The sequence below is a fragment of the Trichomycterus rosablanca genome, chromosome 1, assembly GCF_030014385.1.
Source record: "Trichomycterus rosablanca isolate fTriRos1 chromosome 1, fTriRos1.hap1, whole genome shotgun sequence".
Taxonomy (NCBI): Eukaryota; Metazoa; Chordata; class Actinopteri; order Siluriformes; family Trichomycteridae; genus Trichomycterus; species Trichomycterus rosablanca.
In genome coordinates, this window is record NC_085988.1 from 17,764,555 (window position 1) to 17,782,252 (window position 17,698).

The 17,698-nt window shown below is 40.1% G+C and overlaps 1 pseudogene; it reads left to right on the top strand.

The window, feature by feature from the left end:
• Positions 1–636: 636 nt before the first annotated feature.
• LOC134311331 (uncharacterized) lies at positions 637–17,053 on the top strand (annotated as a pseudogene).
• The last annotated feature ends 645 nt before the right edge of the window (positions 17,054–17,698 follow it).

A 17,698-nucleotide genomic window follows, 5' to 3' on the forward strand; every position in this document is an offset into this window, starting at 1 on the left:
TTGATTAAATCATCGAAGTCATCATCGTGTATACTCGATCCTGTTCCAACTCGTTTACTTAAAGATTTACTCCCAGCTATTGTAGAGCCCCTGCTTACATTAATCAATGCATCCCTTAGCCTTGGGTATGTACCTAAATTGTTTAAAAGTGCTGTTATTAAACCCCTGATTAAAAAACCTAATCTTGATCCACATGTTTTATCTAATTATAGGCCAATTTCAAACCTTCCTTTTGTCACAAAGATATTAGAAAAAGTTGTTTCCAAACAATTATGTTCTTATTTGAATGAAAATTGTATTCATGAAAAATTTCAATCTGGTTTTAGACCAAACCATAGTACCGAAAACGCATTAATTAGAGTAGTTAACGAGTTGTTAATGTCTTCTGATAATGGATGTGTCTCTTTTCTTGTTCTATTAGACCTTAGCGCAGCGTTTCATACGGTCGATCATAACATTTTACTGGAGAGGCTAGAAAATACAGTAGGTGTTAAAGGACTTGCACTCTCTTGGTTTCAATCATATCTGACTGACCGCTCGCAATTTGTTCATGTAAATAATAAATGCTCAGAAACTACAAAAGTAAAGTGTGGTGTTCCACAGGGGTCGGTACTGGGACCGCTATTATTTACACTCTATATGCTTCCACTAGGTGAAATTATTCATAAACATGGCATAAAATTTTACTGCTATGCAGATGACACACAGCTGTATATATCAGCCAAACCAAATGATACTGACACAATCAGTAAGATAGAAGATTGTGTAAACGACATAAAAAACTGGATGTCGTGTAATTTTCTTTTACTTAATTCAGATAAAACTGAGGTTTTACTTGTTGGCTCTAAAGCTGCAAGAGACAAGTTGTCTAACCTGGTGCTAAACCTAAACACTTTCTCTGTTACTCCCAGCCCAGATGTAAAAAACTTGGGTGTCACAATAGATTCAGATCTTTCATTTGATACACACATTAATAATATTACTAGAGTTGCTTTCTATCATTTGCGTAATATCTCTAATATAAGAAATATACTATCTGTTAATGACGCCGAAAAACTGATCCATGCGTTTATAACTTCTCGGTTAGATTATTGTAATGCTCTTCTAACTGGATGCTCTGGTAGATCCATAAACAAACTCCAGTTAGTTCAAAATGCAGCAGCTCGAGTGCTAACTAGAACTAAAAAATTTTCTAAAAAATGTTCTATCATCTCTACACTGGCTGCCAGTTAAATTCCGCATTGATTACAAAATACTTTTACTAACCTATAAAGCGCTACATGGTCTGGCTCCACAGTATCTGAGTGAACTTATTAATCACTACAGCCCAGCACGTCCACTTCGTTCACAAGATGCAGGGTTACTTATAGTTCCTAAAATTAAAAAGACCACAGCTGGTGGAAGAGCGTTTTCTTACAAAGCTCCACAACTTTGGAATAATCTTCCTGCCTCTGTCCGGGACTCGGACACAGTCTCAATGTTTAAGTCTAGACTGAAAACATATTTATTTTCTCAGGCTTTTGATTAGTATAGACAAAGGTGCAGAGCTTGGGGGTTCCTGGTCATAGAAACTTGTGGTGATCAGGGATGTTGGGTTGCTGTCGTTCTGCCTCTCTTGTCCAATCACTCCGGTTTGGGTAGGAGAGGTGGGCGCTGATGTCCTGTGAAAGCCTTCATGACCTTGTTACCTGCTTGCTCTCCCTTTTAGTTATGCTGTAATATTTAGGGCTGCCGGAGTCTAAAACTCTCTGTAAAACTGTTTTACTCAACTAGCATTGTACATTATTAACTACATTCTCTGTTGTTTTACTCCAAAGGCATTCTGATGGAAACCTGTTTACCCGCTGAGGTTTAGGATTAAAGTCGAGACTGCCGTGACAACTATGCTGCTCCTGCCGGATGTGACGGGTCTGGAGTAATTGCACCAAGAATGACAAGAACTCACTACAGACTTTATTGAAGACTAGAGCGAATAACAACTCTATTATTATTATTTATTTATTTATCTATTTATTACCAGTTATAACTTTTAGATCGTTTAATTCTGTGTTTGTATGCTTTGTGTAAATCGTGTATTTATTTAAAGTATCCTCCAGACCACCCAAGAAGGATGGGCCCTGCTGAGTCTGGTTCCTCTCAAGGTTTCTTCCTGTAATTTTCAGGGAGTTTTTCCTTGCCACAGTCGCCCTCGGCTTGCTCAACAGGGGTTTTTGTATCTGTTGGTCCTGGATTTTGTAAAGTTGCTTTGAGACAATGTCTATTGTAAAAAGCGCTATATAAATAAAGTTGACTTGACTTGTCTAAGCAATTGAGGGTTAAAGGCTTTGCTTAACCACTAGGCTGCCCCGAGTCCTGCTTTGTATCGTAGATAATGAATTTGTTTAATTTATTTCTCAAGTTTTATTATTTTTATCAATTAGTCATTTTTCCTTATAATTTTTCCTGGTTAAGTCTACTGCAGTTGGGTTCTTCTTTTAATCTCAAGGGCAGGGTTTTATCTGTTGCCCCTGCCATAAGGTGCTTACAGTCCTGTAGACCTGTAGCCTTCAAATCAGCTTTGTTGACTGGCTATTCTCCTCAAATTTCTTAATAACAAGGCATTGTCAACTGTACCATGTCAACTGTCTTTTACAGTGTTTTTGTATGGTTATGTGTAAATTCTAGAAATGGCTATGGTGAAAATCCCAGAAGATCATCGACTACTGACAATCTCAAATCAGCCTTTCTGGCATCTACAACCATCTCAAGGTCACATTTGTATTACCCATCCTGATGTCTACCAATGCACTTCATGTGTTTGTATGATGTTATGTACTGCAGTGCTGAATAACTGGATGATTACATAAATGAGCAAGAGAAAATAATACAGGTGTTTCTAGTAAATTGACCACAAATTGTATATATGAAGATTCTGCATGCCATTAAAAATAAAACAGGACAAAAAATTTAAAAATTAAAAATTTAAATGCCAAAAGGTGTGTAGGTGTGTGTGAGGGGGTGCAGGCTTGGGTAGAGCTTTCAAAGCCTGGTGCTTTCAGGCCTCATTAAAATATACTGTTAAAAGTGTAGTGAGGCTGAGAGAGGGTGAGCTTTTCATATGATAAATTACTCTGCAGAGACAGAATCTGTAGAGCAAAGATGACACACACATAAACAATAGTCGTTATCTGACTGTCTTTATGTATAATCAAACATAAGTGGGTAAAATGAAAAATCCAAAGTGGGACACCTACACTGGCTTCAGTTCTCTAGTTAGACAGTACAAAGAAATGATTTTTAATGTTTTGGCGGATCATCTAAATTAAAGTCATACTGTAAATACTGAAAAAAATTGTCCATGTGAATGATAAATGCTGTGAGAGTGCAAAAGTATAGTATGGTGTTCCACAGGGGTCAGTATTAGGACCTCTGTTATTTACACTGTACATGCTATTATTATTCTCTACTCTCCGCAAACTCTAAATGGCCTCTCATATTCCTTTTCCTCAACAGTTGCTTTTATTTTGCTACACTGCCATCAAGGCCTGACTTAGGAAGTGTTGCAAAGATGTTGTAAGTTTAACAGGTTCTCCAAACTCTGCACAGGAATTGTGGAGCCTTTTCAAATCAACTGTTGTTTTTTTGCCTGCCTGATTAAAGCCCCTCTCATCTGAATGCCCAATTTGGCCAGACAGCCAATTTTAAAATAGTCTAAAGTTGTGCCAAGCTTCTATAAGGCCACTGTGGCCCAAAGAACAAGCAAAGCCTTGGATATTGTTTTATATAGTTGCCCTGATCTATGCTTCGCCACAATTCACAGTAGATCAGAGATCAATATACAGTTTTTCAGTTTTCATACCCTGTTTTTGTCCTGACAATGCAGTGTACATGGGTACTTATACACCCATAGCGCTTTTCCACAAAAAGAACTCTGGTTCTAGAACCGCTTCTATTCAGGTTTCTTCGAACCTTGGTGTTTTTTAGAGAACTGACCCACGTTCTGTGTTGGTGGAAAAGGGGTACCAGATTTATGCCTATGCAAATACTGTTCAATTCATTTAGATTGCAAAAGGTGGGCTTCACTTAAGTTCTAGACACATCTCAAGTGTAATTAAAACAAACAAGATGCAGGAGCCCAGGTATGCGAGATATTTCGCTAGCACATTAGGTCTGGGATTCTGAACTCTGCTACCGGTTGGCTGGGCAATGCAGTACTTTAAAATGGTCCAAAGTTGTGCCAAGCTTTTATTTTAAAAATTTTAAGGTCACTGTGGCCCAAAGAACAATAAAAACCTTGGATATTGTTTTATATGCTTGTCCTGATCTATGCCCTGCCACAATTTCATCACAGAGATCAACATACACACAAAATTTGCCACTAGTCTACTGTGTGGGAAAAGACCAGACAAAAAACCCACCTCGAACATGATCAGGGTCACCAGCAGTGGAAAATGCATAAATAGTATAGCCAAAAAAGTAAAAAAGAGGAAAAGTAAGTAAAAAAAATTGTATGCATCTAACTTGCATGCATCTCTCTAATGCCATCAGCAAAAAAATGTTTTTGGTGACTGATGCACCGCTGCTTTCACATCATCACATGAAAATCTTCTTCCCCTTAAAGCTTCTTTGAGTGTCCAAAAAGGTGTAAGATGGCGCTAAATCCGGACTATAAACTCTCTCAGTTTCTCAGACACGACCAATTACTACTCCTCCCACCCTCACCGTTTCCAACCAAAATATAAAAGAGCAGAAACTTTTTGAAGATCCCTCATATAAAAAACATGTTTTCATTTTGTATAGACTGGCGGGTAAAAATGACAATTATATCTATTTAAATGAAATGCACAAAACAATACTGCACAAAAAGTTTGCAGGAGTGTGAATACCTTCTGAATCCACTATATAATCTTTAAGCAATGATACACTGATGATTCAAGTAAATCTGACACTGTGAGTCAAAGCTGCATCTTCCTCCACATATATTTAGAACACGTATGTATGTAATATACACCGATCAGCCATAACATTAAAACCACCTCCTTGTTTTTACACTCGCTGTTCATTTTATCAGCTCCACTTACCATATAGAAGCACTTTGTAGTTCTACAATTACTGACTGTAGTTCATCTGTTTCTCTGCATGCTTTGTTAGCCCCCTTTGATGCTGTTCTTCAATGATCAGGACCCCCGCAGGACCACTACATAGCAGGTATTATTTAGGTGGTGGATGATTCTCAGCACTGCAGTGACACTGACATGGTGGTGGTGTGTTAGTGTGTGTTGTGTTGGTATGAGTGGATCAGACACAGCAGCGCTGATGGCATTTTTAAACACCTCACTGTCACTGCTTGACTGAGAATAGTCCACCAACTAAAAATATCCAGCCAACAGCGCCCCGTGTGCAGCGTCCTGTGACCACTGACGAAGGTCTAGAAGATGACCAACTAAAACAGCAGCAATAGATGAGCGATCGTCTCTGACTTTACATCTACAAGGTGGACCAACTAGGTTGGAGTATCTAATAGAGTGGACGGTGAGTGGACACAGTATTTAAAAACTCCAGCAGCACTGCTGTGTCTGATCCACTCATACCAGCACAACACACACTAACACACCAGCTCAGTCAGTGTCATGCTGAGAATGATCCACCACCTAAATAATACCTGCTCTGTAGTGGTCCTGATCATTGAAGAACAGCATGAAAGGGGGCTAACAAAGCATGCAGAGAAACAGATGGACTCCAGTCAGTAATTGTAGAACTACAAAGTGCTTCTCTATGGTAAGTGGAGCTGATAAAATGGACAGTACAAGGAAACAAGGAGGTGGTTTTAATGTTATGGCTGATCAGTGTATATAAGAGCGACTTTAAGATACACAATTTTTTCAAACACTGCATTGATAAATAGGTTATGCATATTATATTTCTATATTCATAAGCTTGTCGTCAATGCTTTTGTCAGTCTTTGTCATTCATTCTTATTTTCTGCCAGCAGGGCCACTGATATTCCTTAGCGTACAACATTTCCATCCAGCCAGACTGCGTCACAAATAGCCACCGACTCATCAACACATTCAAACTCATACAGGCCCAAAGTCCCTCCTACGCTCGTCTTACTGAGCCATAATTACACTGACAGATGAGGAGTTAACAATTCTCTATAATATATCATGCTTCCCACTAATGTGGGTAACAGATTACTCTCTTGTGCAGTTGTGCTTTTTTAATTCAACTCATTCACACCAAGTGAGATAAATAGTTTGAATTTGATTTGGACTCTAGAGCTGAGAAAAGTATTAAACATCCACACTTGAACTAAGTACTAAAACAAACTTATCATCAGCAGTTTTACGTCAGAACCAAATCCAAACTGTCTCCTCAAGCTACGTCCATATGTTCAGATGTACTGTAATTAAAAACAAGCTGTTAAAATTATGGATCCTGGAGACGTGTTTTTTTAATCCTTTCAGTCTCTGTCTGTGAGAAGTTTGGCGTGTTCACCTGTGTTTCTTCCAAGTCCTCCTCATTTCCTCTCACCCTATATAAAATATGCAGAAGGTCATTTGCATGCTCTAAATTATTTCTAAATGTGAGTTAGTGGGTGTTCCCTGCAATGAACTATTGACCAGTCCAGGTTGTATTCCTGCCCTGCACCATGTTCTTTAGATACGTCCTGGGGACCAGAGGTCAAGCCTAGTCCAGGGTTACTGTCTATAAAGTCAAGTCAAGTTTATTTATAAAGCGAGTTCAAAGACCTCAAGTGTCGTCCAATGCAGTGTACAATAGAATCAGAACCATAGTAAAACAAATCAATGACATAAAACGAAATCAAGTCAAATTAAATAAAAAAGTATTCGCTCGTCTGCCAAGGTTTAGGAGTGTGTTTATGGGAATTTTCGACCATTCTTCCAGAAGCGCATTTGTGAGGTCAGACACTGCTGTTGGACGAGAAGGCCTGGATTGCAGTCTCCACTCTAATTCATCCCAAAGGTGTTTTATCGGGTTGAGGCAGGCCAGTCAAGTTCTTCCGCTCCAAACTCGCTCATCCATGTCTTTATGGACCTTGCTTTGTGCACTGGTGCGCAGTCATGTTGGAACAGGAAGAGGCCATCCCCAAACTGTTCCCACAAAGTTGGGAGCATGAAATTGTCCAAAATCTCCTGGTATGCTGAAGCATTAAGAATTCCTTTTACTGGAACTAAGGGGCCGAGCCCAACTCCTGAAAAACAACCCCACACCAAAATCCCCCCTCCACCAAACTTTACACTTGGCACAATGCAGTCAGACAAGTACCGTTCTCCTGGCAACCACCAAACCCAGACTCGTCCATCGGATTGCCAGACGGAGAAGCGTGATTTGTCAATCCAGAGAACATGTCTCCACTTCTCTAGGGTCCATTGGCGGCGTGCTTTACACCACTGCATCCGACGCTTTGCATTGTGCTTGGTGATGTAAGGCTTGGATGCAGCTGCTCGACCATGGAAACAAATTCCATGAAGCTCTCTACACACTGTTCTTAAGCTAATCTGAAGGCTACATGAAGTTTGGAGTTCTGTAGTCATTGACTTCACTGACCCCGCTCTGTCATTTTACGTGGCTACCATTTTTGTGGCTGAGTTGCTGTCATTCCCAATCGCTTCCACTTTGTTATAATACCACTGACAGTTGACTGTGGAATATTTAGTAGCGAGGAAATTTCACGACTGGAGTTGTTGCACAGGTGGCACCCTATCACAGTACCACGCTTGAATTCACTGAGCTCCTGAGAGCGACCCATTCTTACACTAATGTTTGTAGAAGCAGTCTGCATGCCTAGGTGCTTGGTTTTATACACCTGTGGCCATGGAAGTGAATAGAAAACCCGAATTCAATGATTTGGATGGGTGAGTGAATACTTTTGGCAATATAGTGTATATATAGCAAAATAAACAGTTGGCACAGAAAAGCCATGCTAAAACCCAAAAGCCTCTGAAAATAAATAGGTCTTCAAGTTGGATTTAAAACGATCAGTTTTGGAGGGCGCCTTAATAAAAGGTGTAAAGTGTCTGGCAAGTGGTTCTATAGTTTCTGGGCAGCCAGAGAGAAAGTCCGGTCAACTTTCGACCTCATCAGAGAGCGTGGGACAATTAAAAGCAACTGGTCAGAAGATCTTAAACTTATGGAAGTAGAATGGGGGCAGATAAGATTAGATATATAAAATGGGGTTTCACAGTGGAGAGCCTTAAATCCGAATAAATAAATAAAGAGGTTGCAATGGTCTCCCTATGTCCTTAAAGGTATTACATTTTACTTTAACCCATGGAAATCATTAGCAGGTGGACTGGTTACTCAAAATCGTTTCTAGATGTAGGTGAATGAATAGGTGTGTGATGTTCTGGGATAGACTGTCCCCCTGTCCAGGGTGTATTCCTGTCTCTTTGGTGTCACAAGTCACAGCCTTAATCAGTATTAAGCAATTATTGTATATTAATCAATTTAGGTCTGTTAATGCCTAGTTCACACTACATGATTTTTGCTCTGATTTTCGCTCGCCGACTGGTTGCCACAAGATTTAGACAGCAGTAACTTGGCAGTATTGAGGCTTGAACCAGCGACCTTCTGATTACTAGTCCAGTATCTTAACCACTAGGCTACAACTGCCCTACAACTTGCTTATTGTTGACGTGCATTTGGGACGTAGTATAGTTAAACCCGTCATCACTTTTCACGTGTTTTTGTGACAAATCGTAATTTGGGAGACCAGATAGACTCGTCTGAGATTCCCCATGATGTTAGATTGATCATTTGTGTAGTGTGAAATACACAACGACTGAAAAGACTCCCTCCTTGTGTAGTGTGAACTGTACAGCGATCTGAACAACTTGAAAGTCGTGTAGTGTGAACTTTCAGGATTAGGCCAAGTATTTATGTATTTATATCTATTTGTGTCCTAGTTTCTTCTGTGGTTGTGCATTTTGCTGGGGGCATAGCGCCAGCATCGCCAATGTATTTTTGTAAATCCATTTTGCCAGTCACACAGACTAGATTGTCAGTTCAATTTTGACTGACCCAGCTCTATGCCTTACTGTGTTCTGGACATAAGCCTCACCTTTCTTGTGACAGACAATGCTAATCCATATGGCCAAACAGCTCCAGTTTTGCTTGCTCACTCTATAGAACTGTTTTTCCAGATCTATGCAGGCCTATCCACATTGCTTCTGGTATATTCCAGCCAACCCTTCTTGTGCTTCTTTGTCAAGAAGGGTGTGAGTCATGGAGGGTGACAGAAATTCCTGGGTTGTTAAGAGATCTAATGGTTACCACTGGCACATTTGTCCCAGCCTTTATCAGGTCATCCTGTAAGTCTTGTTAAAGTCTTTGTTGTCCAGATGAGATTGACTCCCATGGCTAGGCAGGTTTGCTGCTGCTCCATAATGGACAATACCATACTAATGATGTCTGTAGGAATGTTAAAGTCTTAGAAATTATATTATACCCATATTTTTGTTGCAACACACCTTGAACACATCACAGCTGAAGCAGCGTAAGGTAGTTATTGAGTCCCAATACTTTAATCATGTTGTAACCCAACTTTAGGTCAGTTATAAGATCTGTAATATTATGTAGGTGTAAATAATTCTCATATGGCAGTATTTTGTTATTCTTACTATTTTATGTATGCATTTTCTCCTTTTTTCTATTATAGCCTATTACTCTTCCTCTGCTGGGGACCATGATCGCATCTGAGGAGGGTATATTTGCCTGACAGATGGTCCTTCCAATGCATCCACAGCCCACCAACCCCTTTTTATTCACCTATACTTTGGTGGATTCGCGCATGAGGCCAGCCTCGTGCATGGAGAGTCACACACTGATCTCTACATTTCTATACTTCTGTGCAGGCACCTTGGGCTACTAACCATGGTTCTTACACAGCGTCAAAGACCTCATTACCTTTTTTAGCCTGGTCTTTTCCCACACAGCAGACTAGTGGCCAATTGGGCCTGCTAGGGGGCACCCAGCCAGAGCTGAGAGCTGAGATTCCAACTCAGAGTGTTTAGAATCCCAGAGCTGGTGTGCTAGCTGAATATTCTGCTGTGCCACCAGGAAGCCCCCGATATGGCAGCATTAACGAAGTATTATGCTACTTTAAAATACTTTATCATTCATTCATCTTTGTTTATTTGCTACATAATTCAACTAAAAATATTTCATTTAAAAAAAAATCCAGCTCTGCATAAAGGTTTTTGAGATATTTTGTCCTGGTCAGGGTCTATTTCTTATTTACGTTGTGTTTCCAAGATTCACTAACTTTAACCCTGACCAGAAGAAGTGGTTACAGATGAACAAATAAGCAAATTAATAAAAAAATATATGAATAAATAGATTAAATAATGTAATCATTTTTATCCTGGTCATAATTGATTTGGGTTTACATAAAAGTATGGTACGCAAGGCAGTAATACACCCTGGGTGCCACCCCCCTGCAAAACACTCACCCATTCACTTAGGGGCAATTTAGAGAAGACGGTCCACCTTCTGAAAAAGGTAGTAAAAAAAAAAACATTCAAACTTTCTTACAGACAGTTAGTGACTGGATCTGAGACTCAAACCCAGGTATCCATGACCGTTATCGCTGTGTGGCACCCACTGTAAAATAAATCAGTTCATGTATCAGGGCGGGTCTCACCTCACAAGATCCAAGAATAAAAGATAAATCCAAGTGCACCCACGGTGGTTCCATGGTAAGGCCCAAAAAATGTTTTGACACCGGGGGAGTTCCCAGAGGACAGAAAAAGCAGAAAACCGGACCATACCATGTCTGAAATCACGGTTCCAGAGAAGTGCAGGTTTACTATTAGAGGAGCTGGCGAGTCTGTGAAGGAGAAAGTGTGGCACTTTTAAGTGTGGCACTTAAAATGAACCAATGCATCAATCGTTTGAGTCTCTGTGCCCCATCTGCTTGTTAAAAATGAAAATGCATAAGGACACTACTCCAACTTCAACTCCAAAGTTCAAATTGAACACGCAAGGCTTAATTTTAGCTTTTTCAAAGTGTGTAGACACATTTGATTTTTAAATAAATAAACAAATATATGAATAAATAGATTACAACAAACTAAACTACAACAAAACACAGCAGAGCAGGAGGGGAGAGCATGGTGTGCATGTAGGATGTGAGAGGAGCGGCGTCTGTACACATGTTCTTTACTTTCTGAAAAAGTAAAACTAAAGTATCGATCCCATCACATTAGTATCGATCCGATATCAATACCAGGGGTGGCTCGTTCCTTAGGGCGATTGGGCCACGCACCACCAAAGGGCGAAAGGGAAGAATGGTATTATTCTATCACAGCTGTGACTGTTCTGGACAGTCAGTCTTGCCTCTAAATATAGTAGTCCAATCAGTGTCGAGTTGCGTTCCGTACAGTACCGCCCCTTTTGGGGCGATTTCAGTCTGATTGAAAATTGCCCGGATTGCTCTCATAGACTCTCATGTTAAGGCTCTTTTTCTCGAACTGCAGGCGCTGCAATACAATCTGAATGGGTTCCAGGAGGGCTCTCACTTATGTGCTTGCGTCACACGTAACCTGGTGTCGCGATCTCGTCACCATGACTACCATTACCTCAGTTCGGAGCAACTCCATCGTGTCATTAAGGGAAATGCCGTTCAGTCGTCATAGTAATCAGGAAAAAATAGCAACTTAAGAATTAGGGCCACCCAGACCAAATTTAAACATCAAGCAAGTATCTACAAAGGGGGGAAAATCATATAAGTTACAAGTAAATTACAAGTAAGTAATGTAATTCTTAAATTGTGAATTGTGATTGCACTTATTGTATCTCCCCAATTGTTTAATTGTACTTCTTTATTCATTGCACATCAGCCCCGATGCCAATCTTTATTCTGGACCTGCTGCACCTAAAATAAAATGCTATCTGATGAAGACTGAATTAAATTGTTAGTGTGAAGGCTTTACTTCATTTTATGATTAATAGTAAAGCTGGTCTCTCTCCATGTTCAAAGTTATTTGTGAGGGCAAACTGACAGATGACTTAAGATATTAATTATTTAAGCTTTAATTTATCCATTGAACGGGTCACCTTGGCCATCATCGCAACAATTGCACCCCCTGACCAATACCAACATTGGTATCGATAATATCGATATTTGGATCGATCCGCCCACCACTAGTAGTCAGTCCACCTTCTGCAAAAGGTAGCAAGAAACTTTCTTACAGACAGTTAGTGACTGGAGGTGAGACTCAAACCCAGGTATCCATGACCCCTGGTGCTGTGTGGCATCCACTGTCTGGTGAAAAAAAAGTTTTAGAAAGTAAAGCAAAAGCTTTCTACCTTTAAAGCTAACAGGCTTTGGTGAATCACGGTAATGGAAATGAGAAATATGAATATTAGAAGATAGCATATTATGAGAAATAGGATCCACCTGATATAAAAGCACTGCATATATTTTTAGTAACATTGTTAAGTCAAATCATATCAAATTTTGCTCAATCCAGAACCTGTGAATGATGAGACGTGAAAGCTGAAAGCAACACAGATTTATGAATATTTATGAGCGTGACTCATGAAAATAAGGACCACTATTATGCGTTCCTACAGAAAAGTAGATGCACTTGCACAAAGTTGGGCAGTATTTGACACTATGTTGCACAAATTGAGGCCCGGCTTTATTATGCAGGGTGTGAGAATGAGAAGATTAGGTGTACTTTGGGGGCACAGAGGGAGGGATAGGTAACAGAGATTACTCTCCTGAATGCCATCTGGCTTTGTAAAACTGGCATTTGAAGGTACAGCTGTGTGTCACTTGCCCTCCACACTCACTCCTACTCACATACATGAAGTACTGCTGCTATGTGTCATCCGAAAACATGTACATGTATTAGCACTGTGTGTAGGGAGTGTCGTTCACATACTTTCTGAGTAAAGGGAGCACACTAGTGTCCACAATTGGCTGGATGTCCATTTATATTTTCAGCATTTAGCAGATGCTTTTATCCAAATCGACTTACAATACTGTAATAGTATGTTGTCTAAGCAATTCAGGGTTAAGGGCAACCTGGCAGTGGTGGGGCTTGAACCAGAAACCTTTCAAATAACTAGTCCAGTACCTTAACCGCTAGGCTACAGCTGCCTTTGTGTCTGTTGAATGCCCAACCGGGTCAGTGGCAGCACCACGACCCGAGGGTATGAGACTATTATGGCACCCAAGCTCTGGTGTGAGCAGAATTCACACAATTTTAAATGTTTAGAACAAAAATGCAAACAAACTCTGGTGTAAACAACTATAAATAAAACAACACGGCATCTCTCTGAAATGTTCAATACCAGGTGAGCGATATGGTGAGACGTCCATCAAGCGAAAAAACAAATGTAGCGGGATGTTTAGCGCATCTCGAGTCGGATGATAAGCTGGAAAAGTAACAAATACAAAAATGTAAATCTGATCAGCCTACTGATAAATAAATAAGATCCAAAAGTATGTGGACACAACTTCTAAATACAGACTTCGGGTCTTTTACAGTATGTCCACACTTGGAGGTCTTGGAAGTAGTGTCCAGTCTCAGACTGGTAGCTTGATCAAGCTTGTCAAATCAGTTCAATAAATCAGTTCATGTAGCAGGGTGGGTCGCATCTCACAAGGTCCAAGAATAAAAGATAAATCCAAGGGCAAGATGTTTGACTAAGCTAGAACAATATTGTGCAATAAAGAACAATAAAGTGTGGCCAAAATAGCGAAAACAAAGTGACAAATAAAAGACACAAAAACATCCACAGCCCACAACAGAGGGAGAACTGGGAACTAGGCGTCACCATATGGGAGACTGCTTTGGCCATCTGGGACAACCCAGTAAAGATAGATTACCGGGGGCAGCAATAAAATGTCCAGCACTGTAACCCGACCAAGATCGGTGAATTTATAGGTGGAGTCTGCTCAGGAAAAAGGGAGGTCACACCACTTCTGGGAGAATTCGCTCTCCCACTTTCAGTATTAGTGGTTTCATGGTAATGCCCAAAAAGTGCTGTGATAGCAGATGAGTTCCCAGAAGACAGCAAAAGCAGAAAACTGGACTGGATTAACCGAAATCACGAATCCAGAGAAATGCAGGTTTACCACTAGAGGAGCTGGCAAATCTGTGAAAGAGAAACCATGATATATAGAAACACCCCCGCCTGAGGCGAATAAGCACTAATGAGTGTGGCACTTAAAATAAATCAATGCATTAATCGTGTGTGCCTCCATGCCCCATCTGCTTGTTAAAAATGACAATGCATAAGGATACAACTTCAACGTGGCTCCCTGAATGACCTCAACAGCTGAGCCATGTTAAAGTTCATCAAATTTAACACTGCAATGTTTGATTTTAGCTTTATAGATATATTATTTCTAACTTTAAATGTTTTAGCCACACTTATTGCTAACATAGAGTATAAAATAAATTCTATGAAATAAATTGCATGCAACCCTTTATTGTTCTAACATAAGTGTGCATTTGTACACAAAGAAAAGTTATTCAATTATAAAGTTATTAAGATATGGCTTGGGTGGCACAGTGGCTCAGTGGGTAGCACTGTCACAGCAAGAAGGTCCTGGGTTCGATCCCCAGGTGGAGTAGTTCCTTTCTGTGTGAAGTTTGCATGTTCTCCCCGTGTCTGTGTGGGTTTCCTCTGGGAGATCCGGTTTCCTCTCACAGTTCAAAGATGTACAGTGAGGTGAATTGGAGATACAAAATTGTCCATAACTATGTTTGACATTAAACTTGAATGAATCTTGTGTAATGATTAACTACTGTTTCTGTCATGACTGTAACCAGAGTGTGGAAAACATAATGTGAAATCCTAATAGATAAATAATAAATAAAAAGATTTGGCTTGTTTGGTGTGTAAGAACTCCAGCAGTCTGCACATCGTCCCTCAACCTCATTGAACACTCTTGGAATTAGAGAAGTCAGTTCTAGACACTCCAATTATTTATTTATTTACCCAGAAGAGTAAATTCATATTAATTTCCATATTCATTTAGTTTTGGATTGAGCTTAACAGCCAGTTGTCCACATTATTTTGGTCAATCTGCTTAAACTTTTTCAAAGGCTCAGCAACAATTCATCTAGGAAGTCACAAAATATCTAAAGTTCTAAAAAAAACATCAATGGTCTCAGCTAAGATCAGTGTTTATGACTCAACAATACAAAAATTGATTATTTATGGGAGCATCGTCAGAACGAAACTTCTGCTAACAAGAGAAAAGCGTCAGTGCTTATATGTAATCTTCCAAAAAAATCACAAGGACGTTTTAGGACAATTTTGACTGGAAAAAAAGGTAAAATGCAAATTGGTTGGTGCTCAGGTGGCGCATCGGTAAAACTTGTCTGCACGCCTGTAGGAAAGAGACAGTGGCTGAAACAGGATACCTCATTGCTGGTGTAAGTGTGACCTCTTCTGACCAATCAGGTCGCCCGCATTGGGGGCGGCTGATCACGGATGGCAGTAAGTGGCTCTTCGTGTGTGATAGTAAAACCCCGACCCTGGCAGGTGAAAAGAAGTGATCAACCGTGTTCATGTTGGAGGGGGTGCATCTCGTTTGGGCTGGAGGTGGCACCAGCAATGAGAAAGAGATACATTTCAGTTGGCCATGACTGAATTGGCTACAAAAGAGAGAGAGAAAAAAATATATATTTTGGGACGATGGGTCTTGTGATCTCTCACAAAAAGCAAATACAGCATTTTAGGGCAAAAACGTTCCATTAAAAGTGACAGTGTGAAAAGTGTGTTCCATCAACATATTATTCATTGTAACTGAAAACCTGTAAGTAAAAAGCAATAACTGAAATCCTATGAAATAGAAATAGCCTTCGAATCCTATGAAATAGATGTGACTTTTAACAACAAGGCCATTCTAAGTCTGTGAAGAAAAAAGCTAGTATTTTAGAGACGTGTGTGTGAAGGCCTCTGTTTTGCAGTATGGAGAAGCATTGTGCTGCTAGCAGTGAGACCTGAGGTAACATTTAATGCTGTATCTGAGAGCTATTGTACACATATAACTGTGTGGCCACTTCCAGCTCTACCACCATCATCAAGTTTGCTGACGACACTGTTGTGGTGGGCCTGATCTCTAACAACGACGAGAGGGCCTACCTGGAGGAGATTAAACACCTGGAGGACTGGTGCCAGGATAACAATCTCCTCCTTAACGTCAGCAAGACAAAGGAGCTGATAGTGGACTGCAGCATAAAGCAAGAGAGGAACTTTCACCCTGTTTTGATCAGTGGCACTGCAGTGGAAAGTGTAGACAGCTTCAAGTACCTTGGAGTCCACATCATGAAGGACCCGTCATGGTCCTGCCACACCACCGCGCTGGCAAAGAAGGCCCGTCAGGGTCTATTTCACCTCAGACGCTTAAGGGACTTCAAATTACCCTCCAAGGTGCTTCGTAACTTCTACACCTACACTATTGAATCCATCATAACAGGAAACTGGTTCACTACCTGGTTCGGAAACAGCACCAAGCAGGATAGGCAGGCTCTCCAGAGGGTGGTGCGTTCAGCTGAGCGCATCATCCGGACTGAGCTTCCTGACCTGCATTCCATATACAGGAAACTGTGCTGGTCAAGGGCCAGGAAGATAGTAAAGGACCCCACTTATCCCAGTAATGGACTGTTTTCTTTGTTACGGTCTGGGAAGCGTTTTTGTGCCTTAAAAGCCAAAACAGAGAGGATGAGGAGGAGCTTTTTCCCCACAAGCTATTCGAGTCCTCAACCAAAATAGCAGTCAGGGCTAATTTACACAAATCTAAATTTAAATGTATATATGAGTATATACGTATATGTATGTGTGTATGTATTTGCGTGTATACAGGTTTTATGTATATGTGTATATGTATATATTATATATTCACACTCATTTCATTATGTTGCACAATATAGGTTCAGTATTATGTTCAGTTCTTAAACTATATTTAATTTTTTTATTTTAATCTTAAATCTTTTTTTTAAAAACATTTCTATTTTTTGTATAAAAAAATATATTTTTGTCTACTTTGTCTATTTTGTAGCTAATGTGGCCGAGCAGTCACTAAAGCATTTCACTTCCAGTTGTACTGTGTATGACTATGTATGTGACAAATAAACCTTAATTTGATTTGATTTGACAGAACGGTCTTGCTCAGGGGCCCAACAGTGGCCATTCAGTGGTGGTGGAGCTTTATCTGCTGAGCTACCACTGTCCACATTAAATGCAAATGTGTCAATATGGACCACATTGCATTTATGGCATTTAGCAGACGCTTGTATACAAAGGAACTTCCAGTTGTGACTGTATACCATCCAAGCAATTAAGGATTCAGGACCTTGGCCAACAGTGTAAGATCCTGCACCCTTCTGATCACTAGTCTAGTCTAGTCTACCTTAGTCTACCTTAACCATTGAACCATCACTGTCCCTTGCTTCCTTTAAAATGTTACTTCATAAAGACTGATCACATCGAACACAAACACACAAACTGCAAATTAGTTTCAAGGATCATTCTTGAAATGGAGGAAGTGATTCACACTCCAGGTTTACTTTAAAAAATCCTTAGCTATGTTTTTGTTCTGAATGGAAAGCTGGCTGACAAATAGCTGTTTGTTTCTCAAGGTTGTACCAAGCTTCTTTTATTTTAAAACGATACAGACCACCATGTTCCTGGAAGCTTTCAAAGTCTTTCATATTTTTCTGTATCCTTG